This window comes from Manis pentadactyla, chromosome 17 (genome assembly GCF_030020395.1).
Source record: "Manis pentadactyla isolate mManPen7 chromosome 17, mManPen7.hap1, whole genome shotgun sequence".
Classification (NCBI taxonomy): domain Eukaryota; kingdom Metazoa; phylum Chordata; class Mammalia; order Pholidota; family Manidae; genus Manis; species Manis pentadactyla.
In genome coordinates, this window is record NC_080035.1 from 44522575 (window position 1) to 44541637 (window position 19063).

The window sequence follows — 19063 nt, forward strand, 5'->3', positions numbered from 1 at the left end:
TTTGCTAGCATGCTATTTGATAGAAGAGATAAATACTCTCTCCCTTCTCATCTCAAGCAAAGTTTAGAGATTATTTCTATTTTACAAGATTAATAATTATGTTAGAGAGGATTTGCTCTTTACCATTTTTTTCTCAAACTAAAATTATGCATATGAGTCCAGAAATCCATTCACAAAACTGAGGATCAAAGTAATTTGAAAATGAAAATAATCTTTGTAGATAATATAGGCATGTAATATATATATATGTGTGTGTGTGTGTGTGTGTGTGTATATATATATATATATATATATATATATATATTAGATAGCCAATTTTTGTGAACCAACATTCAAAATTAACATAAAAATTCCTCTTTTAAATTCTATTGCCAAGTATATCACAGAGAAGAAAACTAGTGATTCTATAGCATCTTACTACTCTGATGGACAGTGACTGTAATGGGGTATGTGGGGGGGACTTGATAATAGGGGGAGTCTAGTAATCATAATGTTGTTCATGTACATTAATGATAGCAAAATAAAAAAAAATTCTATTGCCAATTAGCATTTTCAGACCTTTAAGCATTTGTTTCAGTTTCAGGCATATTAATAATATAAAAGTATAAGACAACCATTTACATTCTGGATATTTGAAAGAAAAGCAAATTTTAGGCTGGATGTACACATTATCATATGCCCATTCAGAACCACCAGTACTTTACTTCGGATAGAATAGTAGATTTTACAAGTAATATTTTTCTGATTCTACTTCCCAAATATCAGTTAATTAAGTGGTTTTGTATAATACAGATTTGTAGTTTCACATCCATAAACTGAATAACATTAAATAGAGCAAATTTAATGAAAATAAAATCACATATAAAATATATTCAGGTGATAACTAAGGATCTTGAGGGAACAAAGTTATTGGTCTTAACTTTGAGGTTAAATGGAACTTTAGTGTGATGGTTTTAGCGTAGGCATTCATAGGATGTTTCACAAAGAACTAACTTGGGTGCTGCTTACATTATCTGATGGACAGTGACTGCAATGGGGTCTTGGTTTTAGCTAAAACAGATATTTAACTCAGAAACTATGTAACTGAAAGGGAGAAGGAAACTTTTAGTCATTTATTGAGTGAGAGTCAGCAGATCCACATACCAAACCAACACGCAGAAATTAATAAGAAAGTAATGAAAACATTTAGCATATGTCAAAAAAGTTGGGCTAAACATAATGGATATTTTTAAAAATGTATTTTTAATTACAAAAGAAATGCAATTTTACTCTACTCCTCATTTGAGCTAGAGCCTTGCCATTTTTTTATTTCTACTTTTAATATGTGATGATGAGTGTTAGAAAGCAATAGAGAGAGCTACAAGGATAAAGAGAATAAGGTGAGCCAAAAGCAAACATAAGGATGCCCTAATTTCAGCTTTTTTTGACAGTTATTCTGTAACTCTTCACTGAGTTGGATTTATCATATTCCAGTTTTCAAAATATAAGTTGGTTTATTACAGATTTCAGTGCCCTTGAAAACTTAGGAATAATATCTACTTCTGCATCTTCATCTATCCACATCAATATGTATTCCCGAAAGTATATGAAATAGATACAGACATATAACTTTTACGTATAAAAAAATGAAACTTTTTCAGATATAAGCAGTTTATTAGCAGGTAAGGGTATAGGATGTACACCAAAACTTTAAAAAAATCATTTATACTTTTAAATATGAAAAAAATCAGTGTATTATTTTACTGAAACAGCCTTCTAGTTTAATTAATTTAATACCTTTTAAAATACTTGTTTTTTATAATGATATATACAATTACATACATATATATATATAATAGCATATCAGAATTTTAAAACAATACCACTTTTACAATTATTGGAAAAAGAGATTTTAGTTTAAGCTAATTTTTTCTTTGAAAATATCTCACTATAGATGCACAATTAAAATAGTCCACTTTTAACTACTTGGAATATTTTCTCTATGTGATTTTATTACCAACTTGGAACACCAGTTCATTCATTTCATGTTATTTTAAATTTTTACGATTTCTTTTCTTTCTTATTTAAATTTATATTTTAAATATACAAAATATTTTTTGCATGGTTCCAAAGTCCAGTATTACAGATGACAAAATCAGATATATCTCATTTGCATCCCTATCTCTTCTACCCTGATTCCTATCACCCACAGATGATCTAATCCTCATACATGCATCTACTGATGACTTGTCCCCAAACCTCATATTTCACACTACTTCATCTTTTTGACAAGTGTACATGAGAAAATCTTTTCACTTGTAAATGTAATCATATCTTTATATTCTGTTATTTTTGTTACTATGTTCTATGTTTATTTTTTCTATCATATGATTGCCAATAAAGTGTAATGTCCTTGAAGACAGGCATAATGATATGCATTATATGTGATTTAGCACTACATTGACTTGCAACAGGAACCTGCCTTCATTGTTGGTGGAAAGGCAAATGGTTACAACCATTTTGGTATCTTTTCACAAAACTAAAAATAGCCTTACCATATAATCCAGCAATTGTGGTCCTTGATAATCAACCCAAATAAGTTGGAAACTAATGTCCAAACAAAAACCTGCCCATGTGTGTTTACAGAATCCTTATTCATGGAAGTAACCAAGGTCTCCTTCAATAGATAAATAAATATAGACTGTGGTATATCCAGTCAATGGATTATTCAGGACTAAAAAAAATGAACTATTAAACCATGGAAAGATGTGAAAGAAATGCATAAAAGCATATAACTAAGTGAGACCAACCAATCTGAAAAGGGTACATAGTGTATTATTCCAAATATGTGACCTTATGGAAAAGGCAAAACTGTGGAAACAATAAAATCAATTGTTGCCAGGGGTGACTGGGGACACTGGGTGAGGCACTATGAATTGGCAGAGAAATAGAGGATTTTTAGGGCAGTGAGAATGCTCTGTATGATTCTCTGATGAGGGATACATGCCATTATGCATTTGTCCAAGCCCACAGAATGTACAACTCCAAGAGTGAGCCCTAAGGTAAACTCTGGACTTTGAATAATTACAATGCATCAATGTAGTTTCATCCTTAGGAAAAAAAAATGTACTACTCTAGTGAGTAATGTTGGTAATATGAGAGACTGTTCATGAGTTAGGGCAGGGTATATAAGGAGAAACTCTGCACTTTTCATTAACTTTAACTGTGGACCCAAAATTGGTCTAAAAATTTAAGTTTATTAATCAGAAAAAAATAATTTCAGAAAATAATGCTATTTAAAATTGTTTTTAATATTGGGCCAATGCAAATCATTATTTATGCAAATATGAAAGGCATAAAAATCATAATACAACAAATACCTTATACTCAACAGTCTAAAAAATATTTTCATTATTTTGAATATCTGTATATTTTTTACCTACTTTCTTACTCTATCCTATTCCTTCTTTCCACAGATTTTATCAGGCTTTCCTTTGATTTTTCCAAATAGATTTTTATCCATAAAATATACATTGTTTAATTCTGTGTGTTTTTAAATACTGCATAAAAGAAATCATGGTGCACATACCTTTCTCTCTTTTTGCTTCTGAAGGAAATGTTACCAGGTCTGTACATCTTACATATGTGTATATTAAATATGGAAGTGAAACATACCCCTATTTCATATGCCTATATTATATTGACATTTCTCAGTGCTAACTTTCCACACATTTCTGTTTGAATGGGAGCAAATTTCCCTTTCACCTTGTAATTGAGAGTGAGGAAATGACATTTTCTCTGCACTGAAATCCAAGGTAGAAGGCTGCACCTGAGGATGAATATCCTGAGTTCTCTTCTACTCCCTGAAGTTGGACAGTGGAAAAAATCAACATCATCCTGATATATATGCATAGTGGAAAGTTCAAAAAGTAATATATCCCTTACTTTTTCACTTAACATTCAGATTTAACCAAAAATGTCAAGTTACCTGACTATACTCTCCTTGGTAGCCTCTGTATGGAAGGCTTAGCTGCCTGTGTTCTCAGTGAAATATACTTGCTTGGCATACCAATCCATGCTTACTGGACATTGCAGAGTGGACCCTCAAAGGGCCAACATTTTTAAAGAATTGGTGTAATAATTAAATTGTTTCCCCCTAAATTTCGTTTGACAAGAATTTTTTTGAATTTTCCTTTCAAAATGAAAAAAAGATTGTAACTCGTCTAATATTTTGTGTTAATTAGTTTAGATTGAAAGGGACAAAAATTCATCTCAAATTAACATACACAAAAAGGGTGTTTCATCAGTGGATTAATGGATCAATCCTCTGATCCAAATGTATTAGTTATTGCAAACACCTCTGTGTCTTCATACCTGTGACCAAAGGGCAGGACAGTGAGTTTGATATCCCCCATTGTACCTACATCATTGGAATCAGGGAACTGTTGTTAAAAGATGGGGAAATTCTTCTGGATTGCTGGATTGTACTGGCTTAGATCAGGATCAAGGACCTTAAAATTACTTTCATTGTCTAACAACCTAACTCAAAAATGGAAAGTATTTTACCCATTTGGGTAAAGAATAGGAGGCCATTGTTGCTGATGTTGTCAGTTTGCATAGTTTTGTTTTGCCAGTTTTTAAGAACAAACTTAGTTTGAATCATTACCCAGTTCCAAGTACTCTGGGCTCTGCTCTGAATGTGAATATGAAGACAGGTGGACTTTCTTTCAACTGTTCTCACTCTCAGTCTTCCTATTACTGATCATATTCGGGTTCTCTGTGATGAAGTTTTTATTGGTAGAAGCCCATTCCTAGATGCCATGGAGAGACAAGAGGGTTAATCTAAGCAATTAAATGTTAAGGACACTCAATTTTAAAAAGTCATTTTCAAATCTTTTAAACCAATATGACTGACAACTTTTAGCTCATAGTTCCTAGTGTAATAAACACACCAAGAGGTGGGAGCGACTGTCCAAAATTGGGGGGAAAAACATTACCTTTCCTCTCGTTCCATGCTTATGGAATATTGTCTTAGAGATAAATAGAAATATACCCATGCCATTGAAACCATGTAAAATAAGAAACAGTCTCATAGACAAGTATTTAATGCTGTCTGCTTGTTCTTAGTTAGCTTGGGGAAATGAGATCTCTTGACATAGTTTCTAAAGGCCTTTTGAAATGGTTTTGTGGTCACTGGACTGTTTAAATGAAGTTCTCTTCACTGACTCAATGTCAGATCTTCCCACAGACTATTAAAGACTATGTAATATGCATGACTTTTATCTAACATCCTTCCACAATTTAACTAATAACTGAAAACATTCATCAGCTTCTTAGTATCATCCTTAGATTTTGTTTGCAGACTTCATTATATTCTTCAGTAGAATTATTGTAATATTATCTATATTCTTTAGGAAAATATTAGAAATAGATATTTCTGGAAGAACACAGAGCGTGAACAAAATCGTGTTGATCTCTCTGTGCACACACACACACACACACACACACACACACACACACACACACACACTGGGGTTTCAAACTGACAGATATGTTCCATTCATTAAGGAAACTTTCAACAACTCAGTATTTTCTATATAAAGAATATAGACTTAAATATAAAGCACTCTTTTCTTCTAGTAATTAGCAGCTTTAGATTTATTTTTCTGCTTTCCTTTAATGCATTTTCGTTCTTCCATTCTTAAAGTAATAAGCTAGTCCAGTTCATTTCTTTATTATTCTATACTCTATAAAGGTACTCTGAAAGATTTGCCATTGATCCTTTCCATGTGAAGCATAAATTGGGTGGAGACAATGCTCATGTCTTCATATTTATATAACCGAATTATTGTTCCTTTATTTAAAAATATGCATTTGCATGCACGCTTTTAAATTCCTGGTACTATAAGCTGTTTTCTTGAAGGGATAGGCTCACTTTATTCATTGTTGAGAAACTTGCAAATACCTAAGTTAGATAAGTTCCACCTTAACGTCAGTTGTCCATTCAAGTAAATACAGTTATTTCATGAAAGTTCTGCTGTTCAGCCCCACAGTTCAAACAACCATACAAGTTTTTGTCCTGTGGCCAAAGAGTCTTTTGCAGAGTGGTCATTTTTACACAAAGAGTATTAAAATAATGTTTACTCAGGGATAAGGAATTAGTCAAATAAATGATAATAGTTAATAAATTTTCTGCTTAATAAATTTTCACCAAGACCAGTCTTAAGTGAAACTAGCATTTTCCCCATGGGATTGCATAGGAGTGAAAAATACATTGGTTAATATAACTGTTTTGTTTCACTGCCTTAATACCTGCTATGCTGCCGGCAGTTTTATCATCCACTGTCTATGCATTGTCAGAAGAAATGTCATCAGTGGAAACAAAAATATTTTTTTATTGTTATAAGAAAAAAAGCTTTACCTCACATTACCCTCAAGTATTGACAATCAGGAATTTGCAGAACACATATTAAGAATAACGATATATATGGAACATGGCTTTGTTTCTTGTTCTACAGACTTACAATATTTGAATATTGAGTAGCTTTTGTCCCTGAAGTGTCTTTTCATTTCTTAGACCATCTCGGCATAATAAAACAGAAGTGTATTTCCTGCTTAATCCAAGTCTCCTGTGCTATGAGTGAAACTCCAGGGTAGTTATTCTCTACTTGGCACCTATTTTGGCTGCTTTGGTCATATGGTATCTCCTATTGACACATACTCCTAAGATTCTGGGGCAATGAAAAGAGTACAGGAAACAATGGCAATTAAAGGTCTTGGCTGAGAACTGACACATCATTCCTACTAATTATCCATTGGCTAGAATTAATCTTATGACCTAACTTAAAAGTCGCTGAAAATGTAATGCTCCCAATGCCAGGCAGCAACAGGAAGCAGATAAGAATACTAACGAGACCTCAAGACACCTCTTTGGGCAGTGATTTGTTAGATGTTTTCTGGAGTTTCAGTATATAACAGGAATTTTTCTGGATATTTTTGATAAGAGACTGAAAGTGGCAGTACTTGGCCAGGCTCCATGAAAATGGAGATTAATAGATAATATAATTAAATGTGGTAAGTTCTATAATAGGATAAGTACATGCAGTGTTTCACATGCTAGTGAGATAAGGCATAAGAAAAGCACACTCAGGTCTTTCAGCTTTGACTAACTGGAGAGGCTGTGAACCTTCACAGGGGTAATCTCTGTGGAGCCATGTGATCAAATTGGGTTTTAGTGAAATAATGGATTTGAGAAATTTATAAAGAAGGTAAATATAGAGAGTGATTTTAAATAAGTCTGGGGGGTAATTGGAAGAACCACTTCAAAGAAAATGAAGGACCATAAGACCAACATGTCTGGTAAAGTAATGAGAGAGTAGGGATAACAAAAACTAATTAAAGTGGGAACACAATAAAAAAAAAGCCTGCTTTTTTGCATTGATGGACATCATAATTTTTGATGAAATGCCAACTTCAGATACTAATCAAATTATTTCTTTGGAATTAACATAATTGTTTTTTCCTTTGCAATATCTGCTATGGATGTTGAACATGAACTAGAATGCCAAATCCCTGCTTTACTTTGATCATGGATAGGGCACTGTTTGGCAAAGAGGCTTGAAGTTTAAACTCTCAACAGAGCCTTTCTGCTGAAAGAGGAGATGTATGTTCCTCTATCAGGCAATCAACAGAAGGGGTTTTGTGTAAGGCTACATAAGCATAAAAATGGCAGATGTGCTTACTTTCAGCAGCTTAAAGTGTGCAGGGGGAACAAAGCATTCATCACTGGGCATACAATGAAGACGTCTAGATGTCAAAGGAAGAGATGGTTGGATGATTAGGATGTCATTTTGTTAAACAATAAACTCATTTCATTCCCTTGCAGTATAATTGCCCTTTTTTTCTTAAATTTCATGACATTATCTCTTCACTTTCAACAAAACAAAGAACAAAGCCTTTGATTGTAAGCACTATTTTTAATCATTGTCCAAACAGGAAAAAAATAATTGGTTAAATAAAATGGTATCAGTAATAAAGTTTGTTTTGCTATTCAAGTGAATTTTAAGAAGGAACAGAATGATCTCTATAAGAAATATGTGTAAACATTTTCAATACAAAGTTATCTGGTGTTATAAAAGTTTATGTCTCTGTGACTTTGGAGAATAAGTGAAGATTTAAAATAAATACAGAATAAGACTGCAATACATTATAATGTCATAATATCTGAATTCTATGAGAATGAGACACTTATTTTCATGTGTATAGGAAGGTTTATATGTGTGTGTTCATAGGTTTTTATTTTTATAGAATAACAATTTCTCTATTTCTGTGATTTATTGATAAATCACCTGTTAAATATGATGGAAGACTAAAGTCCAAATTATTTCAGAAAAATAATAACTGAAAACCTATGATCACTTCAGTAATTTTTTAATTTGTCTTTTATTTCAACTCACACTCTCTCATTTTGATTCCAGTTTTTCAGTCTTAAAAACTATTACATATTTACCCAGCAATTTGTTTTCTTTTGACAGCAAATAACATTATTTTTCAACTCCTGATGAATAAAAATACGTCAATGGTCAATGTCTGTGTAGCTTTTTAGTGAAAATTTTGACAATTTGACTAACTGAGCCATTGTTACAGAATGCATCCTTCTGTTATGTAATCATTGCCATTGACATTGTTTTAAGTAGCTCCAATGAATTGCAAAGATTGAGAATCATAGAATCAGACAGACCTGTTCATATCTTGAACCCTGTACTTAACTAACTCTCTAACCTTGGGTAAGTTACCTAACTCTGATACCTAAAGTAGCAAAAGATCTATCTGACTGAGAAAGATTACTTGATGTATTGCTAAGAAAATATTTCAAAATGCAGAAACTTACATTAAGCATTGAATAAATCATAGTTATTATTTTTCCTATTAGTATCATCTTCGAACCTAAAAAATAGGTTAATACAATGAGATTATCCAGGATAATACAATGAGAATGTAAAGATATATAAAGAGAATGTTTTAGAAATTCAGAATTAAAACATTTGTTTGAATGTGATCATTTACCATGTTCTTACCTCAAACATTACCAAGATGGTAGGAATATGATAATATAATAGTAAGAATAATAATGTAAAGTGCATACTCATAGGGGAAGGAGGATAAAAAATGAAAAAGAAAAAACAGCAGACACAGTAAGTGTTTTGCTAAAGAAGATAAAAATGAAGGCCAAGTGTTTGCAGAGAATAATAATAACCAGAAGCAGGACAATTTTGCAAAGTCCCCAAAAAACTTGAAAAACTGAAATACCAGAAGTTGTAAGATTGAGATTAATTTGAACAATAGAATGAAATTATGTACATGGAGAAGTTAGCCTTCTGTATTTCCTTCCTAATCAATGCAGCTAATCCACTCTTCCCAAATACACAGAAGACCTGATACTTAAATTCAGGAGCATGTAAACCTTAGAGAGTCTAGATCTATGTTCAAGTGACAAAAATGGTGTCATTGATGTGCTAAACTGAAATCTGCTCCACAGCAGCAAGAAATTGCAGTTTCCTAAACTCTAGTCCCAGAAGTTTGGCAGGAAAGTGTATACAGTCAAATAAATTATCTTTTTCCAAAAAAATCCATTTCCCAGAGAAATAAATAATCTGGATGCTTGGAGATCTTAAAATGGGGAATCAGTCTAGATCACAGACATCAAACAGATAGCTAAGAATAGGCTATTGAATTCTTTTTAAAATATAAAAAAAAACCAGCTACTGCTTAGCGCCTGCACATCCCTACAATGGCTAAAATAACAATGGGAAAAGCATCGCGCCTCGTTCTCCCTCGGCTCGACCTCCCTCTCACTTCTTTTAGAGCTTTGAAGGCAGGAGCCAGGAAGGACGAAGGTGACTCTGGGGGTTTAGGCAGGGTAAAGAGGGAAGTCCTTGGAAATCTAAAGTTAAGAATTTCTTTTAAAATATAATAATATATAAGAATTTCTTTTAAAATATAATAACAGTATGAAGCCTCATTTTAGGTCATTAGGTGGTTCAGAACACTCAGCAGAGGGCTCTGTGTCATTGGGGATGGACCATCAAACAGATCTGGCTGAAGGAACTTCCCAACTGAGCGACATAACCCTACAGTAACAGGGCATCAGGAGCAAAGCTGCCTTCCAAAAGAGACTCCCACTTTGCAGATGGAACAGAATGGGGAGTTGGTAGGGGCAGGAGAACTCTTTCCAGAGGTCAAAGACGATGAGAAGGTGACAGATCGCAAGACCCTATCCTTCAACAGCTGAAGTAAAGGCTCCAACACCAAACACCAAGTCCAACACTTGACTTACTAGCCTTAAATTTTCCTCCTTTACCTGGGAGTTCATCAAGAGGGCTGAGTGAACTTGTGTTGGAGAGTAGGATGTCTGATGTTCTTGAAGGTGTCTGTAAAGAAAAGGATAATGAAGAGTTCAGAGTTAGTTGCCCAGTGCCTACAGAAGAACAGACACACTGCCCCTCTATCCAGCAACTCAGTATGAGTACCAGTCCTCCATGTACAGCTGAGCTTCCTGCATTAAGCACAACTCAGCAAGAAAAGGATCTATTAGAGGATTAAACTGTTCCAAAGGATGTTCTCACCCAGAGAAGTATACCAGTTTCTTCCCCAAGTGCTGCAAAGCCATCAAGGACAAATACTTCTTCACTGAGTAATAGTGCATGGCCCTGCAGGAACCCCAAAAGCTAAGTTACACTGAAGTGTGCCAGAAGCCCCCTAAGGAGCCATCTTCAGTTCTTGTGCAGCCACTATGAGAACTTCGCTCCAATGTAGTGTCTCCCACCAAAAATGAAGAAAATGGAACTCCTGAGAAGACTCTTGACAAACTACAGGAGAAGCCAGAAGCAAGGGCTAGTAAGGATTATTCAGGCATCTGGGGCAGTACCATTCCCAGGGGAGCAGCTGGAAAAATCAGGGAACAGAAATGCCAGTTTGGCCATAGGGCTGTACCTCAAGGAGTGACTCGTGTAATGGCCAAGAGCAATATGTGCTACCCAGATCACCAAAGTAAACAAACAGAAACTATTCAAAAACCTCTCTCTCTTCCCATTAAACTTGAGCTGTGGCTATATTGAGCTGTTTTCGAGGGGAGGGTGTAGCCAGAAAGGAAACAGGAGAAAGTATGTCCTTAAATCATTATGGATTTTGGAGCTGTGAGCAGAACCCCAAAATTCATCTCTAAAGTGATTTTAAAATGCTGGGGAATTCCAATCAGTATATATACATCTATAAAAATATACTTTTTCTATTTTTGTTTTTGATTTTAATTTGCAGAGATCTACTGCCTGGAATCAATTTTGAAGGTTCAGATTCAGCTTGGGGAAAAAAACATATTACACATCCTTCAGTATAGCAGATGAGGGAGTGAGAGAAAATATTTTTTGAACAAGCATATCTGTAAAATTAGAAATTACTTTTTTAAATGTGTTTAAAGTTTGGCTTGGAGAATGCCATCTCTGCCTCTGTGGCCTTGTGTTGCAAAGCAGATCAGTGGCTGGGATGCCTGTTATGGTGTGAATGGGTGCAAGAGTGATTGAAGCCAAATCTCTTGTCATGTTAGTAAATTATTTGAAAACTGAATGTAATACTTGAGTAGATTTTTGTTTCCAGTTTAAAATTTAGTCCTTTTGATGTTACTAGTATTTCATTCAACAAGCTGTTAAACTCCAATTGTACTTAAGAGGTGTGACTACCAATCAATTTGATACTCAAGGAAAGAATGGGGGTTATTCAAAAAATTGAAAATTTGGCTTAGTTCTTAGTAGGTGGGTCAGATGGACTTCAGAGGTTTAAACTGCCCTGTGACTTTGCCCCACTAAAACAGGAAGCAGTTTTTCTGTTGTTACTTCATTTTTTACTCTCTGCTCTTTGACTACCCACCCCACCCCCAAGAGCAAAATAACCAACGGCCTACAGAATTGTATATTTCTGCCTGCTTTGAAGAGTCTATTCCAATCATAGAACTGTTCTAAATTTCTGAATTGAACACTGAAGCATTTTACTCTTCTGTTCACTTATTTAAAACCTTAGAAACCAAAATGGTAAGGCAGACTGACCCTCCAGTAATTTATTTGTGTTAGTATTAAAGATGAAACATTGTAACTGACTCTAAACTATTAAATAGTATAGAATTTTTAAAATGTTTTTTAAGGCATAATTTGGGGGCAACTTTTATTCTGTTTACAATGTATTAATCATCCTTATCCTTCCCTTTTTCAAAAAGAAAAATATAGTTTAGAATTGACAGAAACAGAACCAGCAATTCCCAAGATGTTTGAGTTAAGGTGAGAAAGACAGTTGAGGAAAATTAATACATAATTTCTCAGTGAATAAAGTTGTAGCTCTCGTATTAGATAAGTTTACATGCTGTTGCTTAGAAAATGCCTGAAATATTAAAAAACATGTTGCATTGATCTGTTTTAATTCCTACCATTTTCAGAGTTCTATGTAAGATAGGGCTGTGTTTTCTTTTTTTAGGGATAGTTTGTAATAGTAATAAGTGTCCCTTATGTTTTTGAATTACATATGTAAAATTAAAACTGTAAATTGTGAACACTGGAAAGCACCATTGTGACATAGAGTAAACATCTTAATAATATATTAAAATGAATGTAAATGGAGATTGAAATTATATTACTGTGAAACTCATCTTCCAACTCTAAGTTAAACTTTGGAGATTTGCATTAGTAGGTAACTGCTCAGAGTTTTGAAAACACTGCACATTTCTGTACAAGCCAGAATTATCATTTCTTTGTAACTTACTATTCAGCTTGGCAATTGTTTTTGATTTGCTGGATTGATAGCATGATATAGTATATTTAAGCAGTTTGAAACTGTTCATTTTCTACACACTATTTTTTAAAATCATCTGCTGGATGAAACATACAATAAAACAACCTGTGCTGAAATTTGTGGGAAGTTTAGGTCCTTTTTAAAAAAAGTATTAATAACCATTGGCTATATCTATGATAAAAAATATATATATATATAAACAAAACCAAAGATTGTTAACATTCAGGAAATACTACCAAAGTGAAGAGAGATACTAAAAATAAACAAAGAATAAAAATGTTTAAAGGTAACAGATAATGTAGAGTACAACTAAACTTGAAATAAATCCTCTACAAGATAATAAAAATTATGAATTTAACTTATTTAGGAGATGTTGGATCACACTGTGGTAGGCAAATCAACCAAAACCTCAGTGGCTTAAGAAAATGAAGATACATGTATTTACTTATTATTATTGTCTTTAGTATTGCTATGGTGTTGGTAGTGTTAATAGTAGTATTGCTTAAAAGTTTCCTCTGGGTACAGGTGACTCTAGGGAAGTTGATAGAAGTCATAGCATCCTACAGTGCACCACCACTATACACATGATTTTTCATCAGCTGAGTGGAGAATGATGTTACTGAAAAGTTTTACATTAGTAAAACTTACATCCTTCATTGTCCCTTAATTACTGGTGGAAAGGCATCTTCTTACATCCTCAGGAGCAAAAGGAAAACTCTTCAGTGCTTGACAAACTATTTGGAAAAAATTAATCACATCTTCAAAGGGAATAAGAAATAGAATCCTTCCATTGACTTGGAAAGTAAGCATTTAAAGGTTTACAGTAGAATCTTAAATGTAAATATGATGTTAACCACTAAGATATCACAAAACAAGATATAGTCCCTGTATGTTTTAATTTTGACAGAAGAAAGCAATTTCACTTGTGAGAAGGGGATGTAAAAATGTGGAGATTTTCCAGATTGTAGAAAAATACTGAAGAGGTTATAATAATAAAATATATATAGTGGAAGTCCAGGGAGAGGAAATCCCGGGGCAAAATACCTCTAAAAACCAAAATCATTCAAAGGGAGAAATAAAGTTTAAGACCCGTTTATTGCTCACAAACTGCAGTCCCAGGCCATCTTTCTTCTCTGCTCCAGCAGCAACCACACCAGCCCTTCCCCTCACCTCTCAGGTACAGATAAGCCCTCTGTTACCCAGGTAATCACCCATTGATATGGAGATGAGCTTCTCTACCTCTGAGGAAAGATGCAAATGCACTTAAGTCATACTTCTTTCCACCTCTGAACGCCTATTGATATGCAGATATACTAAAGCCAGGCGAGATATTCTGGAAATGTTTCAATTTTACCCACAATCCACCCTTCCAGAAATCTTGCCTTACAATTTACTCGATCCCCCTCTTCCTACCAATCAAGTAACATGCAATAGCAACAGCAATAAAATCTTGATAATCCTCAAGCCAGAGGATTCAGCCTATGCAGATCAAGTAAATTTACTTTATAGCACAATCTCTCACTAAGCACAAAAATACGTTTCTACACTTGTTTACTCATTCCTAACAATCATGCTAGATTGCTCACAAAACTTTTAGCAAATATTAGACAATGTTAAGCCTCTCTTTAAACATTATTTTCTTGAGAACAGCAACACAATCATAATTCTCAAACCAGAGGATTCAGCTAGGTTCAAAATCCCATGCAGATTAAGTCCAAAGCTCGTCAATTCCAGCCATCACGTGGCAGCTGCAGCCAGGAGGTGCATCCAGGGCACAAAGACCATAGAAGCAAATAACTGTGATTGTCAGGGGCCAATTTTTTGTTATTACAGGAATACACAGAAGGCCAACTTCTAGGCCTTTTCCCCAAGGTTCCAGAAGAGCCAGCCACCACTGATCCATGTGTTGAAATGTCCAGGGCCACGTCTATTTCACTCCAAATTGCTGCACCCATCCTTGCAACACATGTCCAATAAAGTGGGTACCTCAATCGCTCTTAGTAATTGGCGACCACCGTAGGCTGCAAAGACATGCTCTAGGCCCCTCTTGGTGGTTTGCAGATCTGCACAACGTGCAGGGCACTCATTCCAGGCTCAGCTGACTTCTTCAAAGGTGAAAGGCAAGCCCCACAAATGAGCCCACATTGTCTTTATGTATTTGTTTGTTTGTTTGTTCTTAATTTAATTTTTTTAATTTAGTTATCATTAATCTACAATTACATGAAGAACATTATGTTTACTAGGCTCTCCCCTTCACCAAGTTCCCCCAACAAACCCACTGCAGTCACTGTACATCAGCATAGCAAGATGTTGTAAAATCACTACTGGTCTTCTCTGTGTTGCACAGCCCTCCCCTTTCCCCCACCCCCCACATTATACATGCTAATCATAATACCCGCTTTCTTCTTTCCTCCCTTATCTCTCCCTACCCTCCCATTCTCCCCAGTCACTTTCCCTTTGGTAACATTTAGTCCATAATTGGGTTCAGTGATTCTGCTGCTATTTTGTTCCTTCAGTTTTTCTTTGTTCTTATACTCCACATATGAGTGAAATCATTTGGTATTTGTCTTTCTCCACTTGGCTTATTTCACTGAGCATAATACCCTCTAGCTCCATCCAAGTTGTTGCAAATGGTAGGATTTGTTTTTTTCTTATGGCTGAATAATATTCCATTGTGTATATGTACCACTTCTTTATATATTCATCTACTGATGGACACTTAGGTTGCTTCCATTTCTTGGCTATTGTAAATAGTGTTGCCATAAACATAGTGGTGCATCTGTCTTTTTCAAACTAGGCTACAACATTCTTAGGGTAAATTCCTAGAAGTGGACTTCCTGGGTCAAGTGGTATTTCTATTTTGAGCTTTTTGAGGAACCTCCATATGCTTTCCACAATGGTTGAACTAACTTACATTCCCACCAGCAGTGTAGGAGGGTTCCCCTTTCTCTGCAACCTCGCGAACATTTGTTGTTGTTTGTCTTTTGGATGTTGGCCATCCTTACTGGTGTGAGGTGATATCTCATGTGGTTTTAATTTGCATTTCTCTGATAGCTAGCAATGTGGAGCAACTTTTCATGTGTCTGTTGGACATTTGAATTTCTTCTTTGGAGAACTGTTTGTTCAGCTCCTCTGCCCATTTTTTAATTGGATTATTTGCTTTTTGTTTGTTGAGGCATGTGAGCTTTTTATATATTTTGGATGTCAAGTCTTTTTCGAATCTGTCATTTACAAATATATTCTCCCATACTGTAGGGCACCTTTTTGTTCTATTGATGGCATCCTTTGCTGTACAGAAGCTTTTCAGCAGGATGTAGTCCCACTTGTTCAATTTTGCTTTTCTTTTCCTTGCCCCGGGAGATATGTTCATGAAGAAGTCACTCATGTTTATGTCCAAGAGATTTTTGCCTATAATTTTTTCTAAGAGTTTTATGGTTTCATGACTTACATTCAGGTTTTTGATCCATTTTGAATTTACTTTTGTGTATGGGGTTAGACAGTGATCCAGTTTCATTCTCTTAGATGTAGCTGTCCAGTTTTGCCAGCACCATCTGTGGAAGAGACTGTCATTTCCCCATTGTATGTCCATGGCTCCTTTATCGTATATTAATTGACCATATATGTTTGGGTTAATGTCTGGAGTCTCTAGTCTGTTCCACTGGTCTGTGGCTCTGTTCTTGTGCCAGTACCAAATTGTCTTGATTACTGTGGCTTTGTAGTAGAGCTTGAAGCTGGAGAGTGAGATCCCCCCACTTTATTCTTCTTTCTCAGGATTGCTTTGGCTATTCGGGGTCTTTGGTGCTTACATATGAATTTTTGAACTATTTGTTCCAGTTTGTTGAAGAATGTTATTGGCAATTTAATGGGAATTTCATCAAATCTCTATATTGTTTTGGGCAGGATGGTCATTTTGACGATATTAATTCTTCCCCACCAAGAGCATGGGATGAGTTTCCATTTGTTAGTGTCCTCTTTAATTTCTTTTAAGAGTGTCTTATAGTTTTCAGGGTATAGGTCTTTCACTTCTTTGGTTAGGTTTATTCCTAGGTATTTTTTTCTTTTTGATGCAATTGTGAATGGAATTATTTTCCTGATTTCTCTTTCCATTGGTTCTTTGTTAGTGTATAGGAAAGCCACAGATTTCTGTGTGTTAATTTTGCATCCTGCAACTTTGCTGTATTCCGATATCAGTTCTCGTAGTTTTGAGTGGAGTCTTTAGGGTTTTTTATGTACAATATCATGTCATCTGCAAATAGTGACAGTTTAACTTCCTCTTTACCAATTTGGATTCCTTGTATTTCTTTGTTTTGTCTAATTGTAGTGGCTAGGACTTCCAGTACTATGTTAAATAACAGTGGGGAGAGTGGGCATCCCTGTCTTGTTCCCAATCTCAGAGGAAAAGCTTTCAGCTTTTCACTGTTCAGTATGATGTTAGCTGTGGGTTTACCATATATGGCCCTTATTATGTTGAGGTATTTGCCCTCTATACCCATTTTGCTGAGAGTTTTTATTATGAATGGATGTTGAATTTTGTCGAATGCTTTTTCAGCATCTATGGAGATGATCATGTGGTTTTTGTCTTTCTTTTTGTTTATGTGGTGGATGATGTTGGATTTTCGAATGTTGTACCATCCTTGCATCCCTGGGATGAATCCCACTTGGTCGTGGTGTATGATCCTTTTGATGTATTTTTGAATTCGTTTTGCTAATATTTTGGTGAGTACTTTTGCATCTACATTCATCAGGGATATTGGTCTGTAATTTTCTTTTTTGGTGGGGTCTTTGCCTGGTTTTGGTATTAGGGTGATGTTGCCTTCATAGAATGAGTTTGGGAGTATTCCCTCCTCTTCTATTTTTTGGAAAACTTTAAGGAGAATGGGTAGTATGTCTTCTCTGTATGTCTGATAAAATTCTGAGGTAAATCCGTCTGGCCTGGGGGTTTTGTTCTTTGGTAGTTTTTTGATTACCGCTTCAATTTCTTTGCTCATAATTGGTTTGTTTAACTTTTGCAATTCTTCCTTGGTCAGTCTTAGAAGTTTGTATTTTTCTAGGATGTTGTCCATTTCTTCTAGGTTTTCCAGCTTGTTAGCATATAGATTTTCATAGTAGTTGTTAATAGTTCTTTGTATTTCTGTGGAGTCTGTTGTGATTTTTCCATTCTCATTTCTGATTCTCTTGATATGTGTTGATTCTCTTTTTCTCTTAATAAATTTGGCTAGAAGCTTATCTATTTTGTTTATTTTCTCAAAGAACCAGCTCTCGGTTTCATTGATTTTTTCTATTGTTTTATTCTTCTCAATTTTGTGTATTTCTTCTCTGATCTTAATTATGTCCCTCCTTCTGCTGACTTTAGGCCTCATTTGTTCTTTTTCCAGTTTCGATAATTGTGATGTTAGACTATTCATTTGATATTGTTCTTCCTTCTTTAAGTATGCCTGCATTGCTATATACTTTCCCCTTAAGACTGCTTTTGCTGTGTCCCACAGAAGTTGAGACTTTGTGTTGTGGTTGTCATTTGTTTCCATATAGTCCTTGATCTCTATTTTAATTTGTTTATTGATCCATTGATTATTTAGGAGCATGTTGTTAAGCCTCCATGTGTTTGTGAGCCTTTTTGTTTTCTTTGTACAATTTATTTCTAGTTTTATACCTTTGTGGTCTGAAAAGTTGGTTGGTAGAATTTCAATCTTTTTGAATTTACTGAGGCTCTTTTTGTGGCCTAGTATGTGGTCTATTCCGGAGAATGTTCCATGTGCACTTGAGAAGAATGTGCATCCTGTTGCTTTTGGGTGTAGCGTCCTATAGATTTCTATTAGTTCCATCTGTTCTAGTGTGTTGTTCAGTGCCTCCGTGTCCTTACTTATTTCCTGTCCAGTGGATCTATCCTTTGGTGTGAGTGGTGTGTTGAAGTCTCTTAAATGAATGCATTGCATTCTATTTCCTCCCTTAGTTCTGTTAGTATTTGTTTCACATATGCTGGTGCTCCTGTGTTGGGTGCATATATATTTATAATGGTTATATCCTCTTGTTGGATTGAGCCCTTTATCATTATGTAATGTCCTTCCTTATCTCTTGTTGCTTTCTTTGTTTTGAAGTCTATTTTGTCTGATAGTAGTATTGCAACACCTGCTTTTTTCTCCCTGTTGTTTGCATGAAGTATCTTTTTCCATCCCTTGACTTTTAGTCTGTGCATGTCTTTGGGCTTGAGGTGAGTTTCTTGTAAGCAGCATATAGATGGGTCTTACTTTTT

General features: G+C 34.9%; 1 pseudogene; it reads left to right on the forward strand.

Moving 5' to 3' along the window:
* The first annotated feature begins 9989 nt into the window (after window positions 1–9989).
* Window positions 9990–11097, forward strand: LOC118916687 (la-related protein 4-like; annotated as a pseudogene).
* Window positions 11098–19063: the final 7966 nt, after the last annotated feature.